The sequence below is a fragment of the Callospermophilus lateralis genome, chromosome 4 (assembly GCF_048772815.1).
Source record: "Callospermophilus lateralis isolate mCalLat2 chromosome 4, mCalLat2.hap1, whole genome shotgun sequence".
NCBI classification, from domain to species: Eukaryota; Metazoa; Chordata; class Mammalia; order Rodentia; family Sciuridae; genus Callospermophilus; species Callospermophilus lateralis.
Window position 1 is genome coordinate 98,552,348 of NC_135308.1, and position 9,014 is coordinate 98,561,361.

Genomic DNA, 9,014 nt, shown 5'->3' on the forward strand with positions numbered 1-9,014 from the left:
GACGGAGCCTGAAGAAATAACAAGATAGGAGGGACAGTTTTACAGTTTTACAAGATTTCCTGTGCTTCAGCAAGATTTCTGTGCAAGGAGGCTGGGTTCAAAGTGGGCTCACCATGACATTGGAGTACTAGACTGGTTTCTGTGTGCTGGATCAAGGTATGAAAGTGACACAAAGCTTTAGACATCTTCCTAATTTCCTTTGTTCCAGTGTAAAAATATCGGGGGGGCTTTAGGGTGACTCCCTTGCAATTGAAGTAATAGATAAAGTTGACCCTGGAGGCACTTTCTGGCAAGCTTGTGACCTAAGAAATGGAGATGTTTGTGGTCTGACACCTAAGACCAGATGAAGTCAGGAGAGTTCACCCATAGGTCACAGTAACTTGCTGCTACCTGGATCAATCTCTTCCACTTTGGAGCTGCATGAGGCCAAACCTTCCCCTGTCCAGCCTGAAATTTAGGTACAACCCTGGAGTAGTAGGGGCAGCCTTTGGATTAACTGGGTTTAAGTTTTTGCCACCTACTACAATAGACTTATTATTAGAAAAACCCTATCATTTACTGTCCAAATTGGAAAACTTGAGGATGAAAAGGGATGATTACACTCAGATATCATTTATAAGTGGAACTGTTCAGGGAAAATTGGAAAAGTGGTCACATTCCTTTTATTAAGGAATTACAGAGAAACCCAATAAGTTATATTACTTTCACACATGAAAATATTAACTGACACTACACTTGATCTTAGCCAAAAGGCCGAGAAGCGATACTAATATGCCATTATGTAAAAATGTGAGTGTGTAACCAATGTGATTCTGCAATTTGTATTTGGGGAAAAAATGGGAATTCATAAATAGAGTCAAATGTATGAAAGATGATATATCATGAGCACTGTAATGTTTTGAACAATCAAAAAAAAAATAAAGGATAAATGAGAAACCTGAAAAAAAAAAGAAAATATTAACTGACATTAAACCTGCCACAAAATATAACACCAGGAGCAGAACTGATCTTCATAGATCATTAAAATGATTTTTCCTTCTCTTTACATTCTATGTTTTTTGAAAGCATGCATTAGGATTTCTATATTCCCTTACCCTGTTCACCAAGCCTCTAGGTACAAAGTGGAATGCTTTATCTCTTGGTGAGTTGGCAACGATCTGACATCGTGGGCTCAATTTCTTCTTAGAGAGGGAAAACAGAGTTAAGTTTCTCTTTAAAATGTGATCTGCTGTAACCGATGTGATTCTGCAATCTGTATATGGGGTAAAAATGGGAGTTCATAATTTGCTTGAATCAAATATATGAAATATGATATGTCAAGAGCTTTGTAATGTTTTGAACAACTAATAATAAAAAATAAAATGTGATCTGCTTCACCTCATTGAGTGAAAGCAATGAGTGTTTCTTCTGTCATTTTACTGCTGTAATATAGCAGAAAAATACAGATAAAATTACCTGAACAGGCATTATTCCTGTGGAGACAACACATGCAGTTTGGGGTGGCTAGAATCAATTTGGGGAAAATGAGTGGGAAGCTTAATTTTGGATATACGTCCAAGTGACATTTTTCATTTCTCTACTAGGAGCAAAGCAGGTATTTTGATTCCTATCTAGAATCTGCCTGTATTTATGAATTGGCTTCCAAACTCACTGGAAAATGGGATTTATTCAGCCTGTTAGAGCCATTACACACAATGGCTGTATGTTTTGAGTGATGGAGACTGTGACCCAACTGAGAAGTACTCTACTTGGAGACTGTTCTTAAAATATTCTTTCTTAGAAAACACAAATACCTTCCAGAAGTTTTAGTATTATTTTTTCATGTTCCAATTTATTGTGCCAATCAGCTTCTGGATTTGCCCAGGGCAGACTGCCCCTCCAATCTCAGACTTTTCCACATTAAGACTGCCCATAGTATTTCTCCACTTTTTCTATCCTTGTGTTAATTCTGCTCCTCCCACAGCAGCTTAGCTCTAATTTTGTCCATTTTCCTTGTTTAATGTTCCCCAAATTTCTAAGCTCTTAAGACACTCTGGCTGTCCAGTATTGAGTTTTATTGAGTTTTAGTGAAATCCCTGTTTCACCCGCCTCATAGAGAATCAGTATTCCTTCTGCTTGAATCCCAGATCACTGAGCTACTAGAGCTGCAGTTTCCCTCTTGTCAGTTATCTTCCAAATCTCTGTTATTCTTTAAGGTGTGTTTAAATAGAATTTTAACTTTTGTAAAACATGACTCCTTTTTTTTTACATAGAGTATAATTTCTCACTCTTCTGGTTGTACGTGGTGTAGAACCCCACCATTCTTGTAGTCATATATGTACATAGGGTGATAATGTCTGATTGATTCTACCATCTTTACATCCCCATACCCCCTCTCCTCCCTTCACTCCTCTCTACCTAATTTAAAGTAACTCTCTTCTCTCTACCTCCCTATCACTGTTATTATGAGTTAGCATCCGCATATCAGAGAACACATTTAGCCTTTGGTTTTTTGGGATTGGCTTATTTTGCTTAGCATAATATTTTCCAGTTTCCATCTATTTACTGGCAAATGCCATAATTTTATTCTTCTTTAAGGCTGAGTAATAGTCCATCATGTATATACACCACAGTTTCTTTTTCCATTCATATGTTGAAGGGCACCTAGGTTAGTTCCATAGCTTATCTATTGTGAGTTGAGCTGCTATAAACATTGATGTGGCTGTGTCACTGTATTATGCTCATCTTAAGTCCTTTGGGTACAATCTGAAGAGTGGGATAGCTGGGTCAAATGGTGGTTCTATTTCAAGTTTTCTGGGGAATTTCCATACCACTTTCCATAATGGTTGCACCAATTTGCAGTCCCACCAGCAATGTATGAATGTACCTTTTCCTCCACATCCTTGACAACATTTATTGTTACTTGTATTCTTGATAACTGCCATTCTAACTGGAGTGAGATGAAATCTTAAGAGTAGCTTTAATTTGCATTTCTCTAATTGCTAGGCTGTTGAAAATTTTTTCGTATATTTGTTAATTGATTGAATTTCTTCTTCTGTAAAATGTCTGTTCAGTTCCTTAGTCCATTTATTGATTGGGTTATTATTATTCTTTTTTTGGTGTTGAGTTTTTGAGTTCTTTATATATCCTGGAGATTAATGCTCTATCTGAAGTGCATTTGGTAAAGATTTTCTCTCATTCTGTAGATTCTCTCTTCAGTTACTGATTATTTTCTTTGCTGAGAAGAAGCTTTTTAGTTTGAATCTATCCCATTTATTAATTCTTGATTATATTTCTTGCACTTTAGGAGTCTGGTTATGGAAGTCAGGACCTAATCCAAGATGGTGAGGATTAGGGCCTATTTTTTCTTCTATTAGGCATGGGACCTCTGTTCTAGTGCAAAGTCTTTGATCCATTTTGAGTTGAGTTTCCTGTAGGGTGAGAAATAGAGGTTTAATTTCATTCCGCTACACGTGGGTTTCCAATTTTCCCAGCACTATTGTTGAATAGGCTATGTTTTCTAGAGTGAATGTTTTTGTTGCCTTTGTCTAGTATGAAATAACTGTATCTATGTGGGTTTCTTTCTGTGTCTTCTATTCTGTACCATTGGTCTACATGTTTGTTTTGGTGCCAATACTATGCTGTTTTTGTTACTATAGCTCTGTAGTATAGTTTAAGATCTGGTATTGCTGTGCCTTTTGCTTCACTCTCTTGCTAAGGATTGCTTTGGCTATTCTGGGTCTCTTATTTTTCCAAATGAATTTTATGACTGATTTTTCTAGTACCATGAAGAATGTCATAGGGATTTGAATAGGAATTACATTAAATCTGTATAATGCTTTTATTAGTACGGCCATTTGGACATTATTAATTCTGCCTATCCAAAAGCATGGGAAGTCTTTCCATCTTCTAAGCTCCTCTTCAATTTCTTTCTTTAGTGTTCTATGTTTTCATTGTAGAGATCTTTCACTTCTTTTGTTAGATTGATCTCCAAGTATTTAATTTTTTTTCGAGGCTATTGTGAATGAGCTTGTTTTCCTAATTTCTCTTTCAGTAGATTCATCACTGTTGGGTAGTAATGCATTTGATTTGCGGGTGTTGATTTTACATACTGAAACTTTGCTGAATTCATTTATTAGATCTATAAGTTTTCTGATGGAATTTCTTGGATCTTCTAAATATAGAATCATCTCATCAGCAAATAGTGATAACTTGAGTTTTTCTTTTTCTGTTTGTGTCCCTTTACTTTCTTTCTCCTGTTTAATTGCTGTGGCTAGAGTTTCAAGGAGGATATTGAATAGAAGTGGTGAAAGAGCACATTCCTTGTCTTGTTCCACTTTTTAGAGGGAATGCTTCCAATCTTTCTCCATTTAGAATGATGTTGGCCTTGTGTTTAGCATAAATAGCTCTTATAATATTGAGTAGTAGAAAAACTACTATCCTTAGTTTTTCTAGTGTTTTGAATGTGAAGGGGTGTTGTATTTTGTCAAATGCTTTTCCTACATTTATTGAGATGATCATATGATTCTTGTTTTTAAGTCTATTGAGGTGATTAATTACATTTATTGATTTCTATATGTTGAACCAAACTTGCCTCCCTGGGATGAACCCCATTTGATTATGGTGTACTATCTTTTTAATATGTTTTTGTATGCAATTTTCCAGAAATTTATTGAGAATTTTTGCATCTCTGTTCAGGGATGTTGGTCTGAAGTTTTCTTTCATTAATGTGTCTTTGTCTGGTTTTGGTATCTGGGTGCTACTGGCCTCATAGAATGAGTTTGGAAGCGTTCCCTCCTTTTCTATTTCATGGAATAATTTGAAAAGTATTGGTGTCAATTATTTTTTGAGGTATTGTAGAACTCGGCTGAGAGTCTGTCTGGTCCTGGGCTTTTCTTGGTTGGTAGTCTTTGAATGGCATCTTCTATTTCATTGCTTGAAATTGATCTGTTTAAATTGCTTATGTGCTTATGTCCTCCTGATTCACTTTGGGTAGCTCATGTGTCTCTAGAAATTTGTTGATGTCTTTGAGATTTTTCTGTTTTATTGGAGTATAAATTTTCAAAATAGTTTCTAATTATTTTCTGTATTTCAGTAGTGTCCATATTGATCATAAATTTTAGTAATTTGAGTTTTTTCTTCTTTCTCTTCACTAGTGTGGCTAAGGGTTTATCAATTTTATTTATTTTTTTCAAAGAACTAACTTTTTGTTTTGTCAATGTTTTGTTTCTTTTGTTTCAATTTCATTGATTTCAGCTCTGATTTGAATTATTTCCTGTCTTCTACTGCTTTTGGTGTTGATTTGTTCTTCTTTTTAAAAGCTTTGAGATGTAAAGTTAGGTGATTTATTCATTGACTTTCTATTCTTTTAAATATTAATCTCAATCCAATGAACTTTCCTTTTAGAACTTCCTTCACAGTGTCCCAGAGATTTTGATATGTTGTATGGATATTCTCACTTACCTCTAAGTATTTTTTTTACTTTATCCTTGATTTCTTCTGCTATCCATTCATCATTCAATAGTGTATTATTTAATCTGCAGTTGTTAGTTTCTATTTTTTATTTTATCATTGATTTCTAATTTCATTCCATTATGATTTGGTAGAATGCATGATATTATCTCCATTCTTTTTGTGTTTGCTAAGAGTTGCTTTGTGCCATAAAATATGATCTATTTTAGAGAAGGATCCATGTGCCACTGAGAAAAAATGTATTTGCTCATTGATGAATGACAATTCTATATATGTCTATTAAGACTACATTATTGATTGTATTTTTTAATTCTCTAGTTTATTTAGTTAGTTTTTGTTTGAAAGATCTGTCCAGTAGTGAAAGAGGTGTTTTAATATCACCCAGTGTTATTGTGCTGTGATCTATTTGATTCTTGAAATTGAGAAGGGTTCATTTGATGTATGTAGAGGCTCCATTGTTTGGGGCATACAGTTGTTTTGTCTTGCTGATGTATAATTCCCTTAAGCTGTACGAAATGTCCTTCTTTGTCTCTTTTGATTAACTCTGGCTTGAAATTCACTTTATCTGAGATGCGGATGAAAATCTATGCTTGTTTATTCAATTTGTATGAGTGATATGTGTTTTTCCACCCCTTTACCTTCAGTCTGTGGATATCTTTGCCTATGAGATGAGTCTCTTGGAGACATCATATTGTTGTGTCTTGTTTTTTTATTCAATTTGACAATCTATGTCTTTTGGTTGGTGATGTTAGGCCTTTAACATTCAGAGTTATTATTGAGCTATGATTTGTATTCCTGGTCATTTTGGCTTATTTTTTGGCTTTTAAATTGACTTAGTTTCTTCTTTGATTGGCTATTCTTTTAGTGCAGTTTCTCTCTTTTCTGGTTTTCACCTTTCTACCCCAACTTCATCCTCATGGAATATTTTGTTGAGAATGTTCTGTAGTGTAGGCTTTCTATTTGTGAATTCTTTTAACTTTTGTTTATCATGGAACATTTTTATTTCATCTTTAAATCTGAAGCTAATTTTGCTAGATATAAAATTTTAGGTTGGCATTCATTTTCTTTCAGAGCTTGAAATATATTATTTCCGGACCTCTTAGCTTTGAGGGTCTGGGTTGTGAAATCAATTGAGATCTGAATTGGTTTACCCCATATGTAATTTTTTTTTCCTCGTGACCTTTGTCTTGGTGTGGATCTGCTGTAGTTTTGAACATTTGGGGTTCTGTAAGCCTCCTGTATTTGATTTTCCATTTCATTCTTTAGATTTGGGATGTTTTCTGATCTTATAACATTATAAAGATCAAGCATTCCTTTGGTTTGTATCTCTGTGCCTTCCTCTATCCCAATGTATCTTAATTTGGTCTTTTCACATTATCCCATAACTCTTGAAAGTTCTGTTCATGGTTTCTTATCATCTTTTCTGCATGGTCAACTTTATTTTCAAGATTATATATTTTGTCTTCATTGCCTGAAGATCTGTCTTCTAATTGGTCTAGTCTGTTGGTGATGCTTTCCATTGAATTTTTAATTTGGTTTATTTATTCTTTCATTTTGAGGATTTCTGCTTGGGTTTTTTCAGAGCCTCTACCTCTTTATTTATGTGATCTTTTACTTCCTATATATTCTCTTTGATTTCACTTCTTATATCTTTATATATCCTATATCCTTTACTTCACCAATCAGTTTAACTATGTACATTCTAAACTCCTTCTCTCACCTTTCTTGTACTTTGTTGTCAGTGGATTCTCTTATTGGAGCATCATGGTTTGTTTAGGACAATTTGTTCCCTTGTTTTTTTTCATGTTGTTTGTGTTTTCCCATCTAGCACTATGGATCTGAAGCAATACAGATTTTAATCTGTGGACTTATAGCATCACTGAATATTTCCAGTACCTCATATTTAAGCAGTAGACCAATATTGATAGCACCCAGTGTAAACCATATACAGCCTTAAACTAATAAGACATCTACAGTTTTCTTGCAATAAACAGAAATGATGTGTTTGATTATTGTATACAATATAAACATTAAATCTGCTAAAAGGGTTTACAATTTCAAGTAGTGGATAAAGTGAGAACAAAGGTGGTTTAGGATATGATGTCCATGAGGGAGGAGGAGAGGTTAGAAGTAAAGATTTATAGGAAGAGTGGAAGAGGAATTGATGGAGATTGGCTATTAGGAGAAAAGATAGAGAATCTAGGGGAACAGATAAGTGAGAGGAAAAGTATAGACAAAGAGAAAAAATTAAAAATATAAGAATACACAACAAAGCTGAAAAATACTATTCATATATCACAGTTTTCAAAGCAAGCAATGTATGAAAAATACTTGGTTTCAAAAATGGTAGAGATATTAGAGAAGGAAAGAAAAAAAAAACTTGATGGTAAGTTGAACAATTGTTTCTGTTAGTGTTCAAAAGTTTCTCAGCCTCCTTCACAGACAGGTGGGGTTGTGTGGAGTTTGATGGCAGTCCCAGACTGGTGGGTGCCATACCAGCTAGTTGGGCAAGCTGGCAGAAACATGCCCTCACACACTCTTCCAAACTTCCTACATGATGTAGCCCATCTCTTCTGTCTCCGGGTACTTCAGGACTTGCAGACGTGGGGAGAGTCTGGCTGTTTCCAACCTCTTTAACCTATGTTGCCCCCGCCCCCCAAGGAAAAGTGTCTTCTGTCTCCAACTTTTCATGAGATTGCCAGGCCCAGACCAGCTCATGCAGACCCAGTCACTATCCAAGGATCTAGGTTTCAGATACCCCAGCCTTGGCCATGTTGCAGTCCCAAGGTCTGAATGCCATTCCAACTTGTAGAGAGACCACCAGAGATGTGCTCACACAGAGGAGGGGGTGACCCTGAGAAGCAGCCCCAAGATGGCAACCACTAGCACTCCCAGCAGGAAGACTTCGAAGGCATCCAAACCCTTAGGAACCCCCACAATGGATCTCCAGGCCCTGGCTGGTAGCCCTAGACAGAGGCAGCTCTGTACCCCAGAGAGTGGTAGCAACAAACCTCCTGGCCCGTTGGTCCCCCAGGCCCTGGCTGGTGTCTCAAGTGTCAGCCACATGCAGTCAAACCTCCAGTACCCTGGTGATGGACCTCTGAGCAGCAGCAGGGACGGTGGGTTGGCAGCAGCAGCAGCAGCAGGGACGGTGGGTTGGCAGCAGTTGTGGTGGCACCTGGGGAAGAGACCTCCAGGTGACAACAGCAGTGTTGGTGGCAGCAGAGTCAGCCAACGTGACTCCTCTGGAGGATTTACCCCATTGTTTGGTAAGGGATCACTGCCTTACCTTCTTAGGTTTTCAGTTCATTTTCTGGTTGTGGATATCAGGGGAGAATATTTCTTCCCTCCTTCCTGAAATTTTCTCCCAGGTTAGGAAACCATACAAAGTGGCAATGCTGGCTACTCTCCTTTCTTTTATTCTGCCCAGATGTTACTCATCTAAATCTGGGAGGGATAAACTGAGCATCGTTGGTTCAACTCCTGCTTTCTTTTTCAATAAGGCTGTCTTCATTGTTCTCTTCAGCTCCTTGTACGTTGGGCCTTACCTGCTCTAGTCCAGG

At 36.6% G+C, this 9,014-nt stretch overlaps 1 pseudogene; it reads right to left on the bottom strand.

Annotated features, from left to right (window-relative positions):
- Window positions 1-642: 642 nt before the first annotated feature.
- Window positions 643-765, bottom strand: LOC143398767 (U2 spliceosomal RNA; annotated as a pseudogene).
- Between the last annotated feature and the right edge of the window lie 8,249 nt (window positions 766-9,014).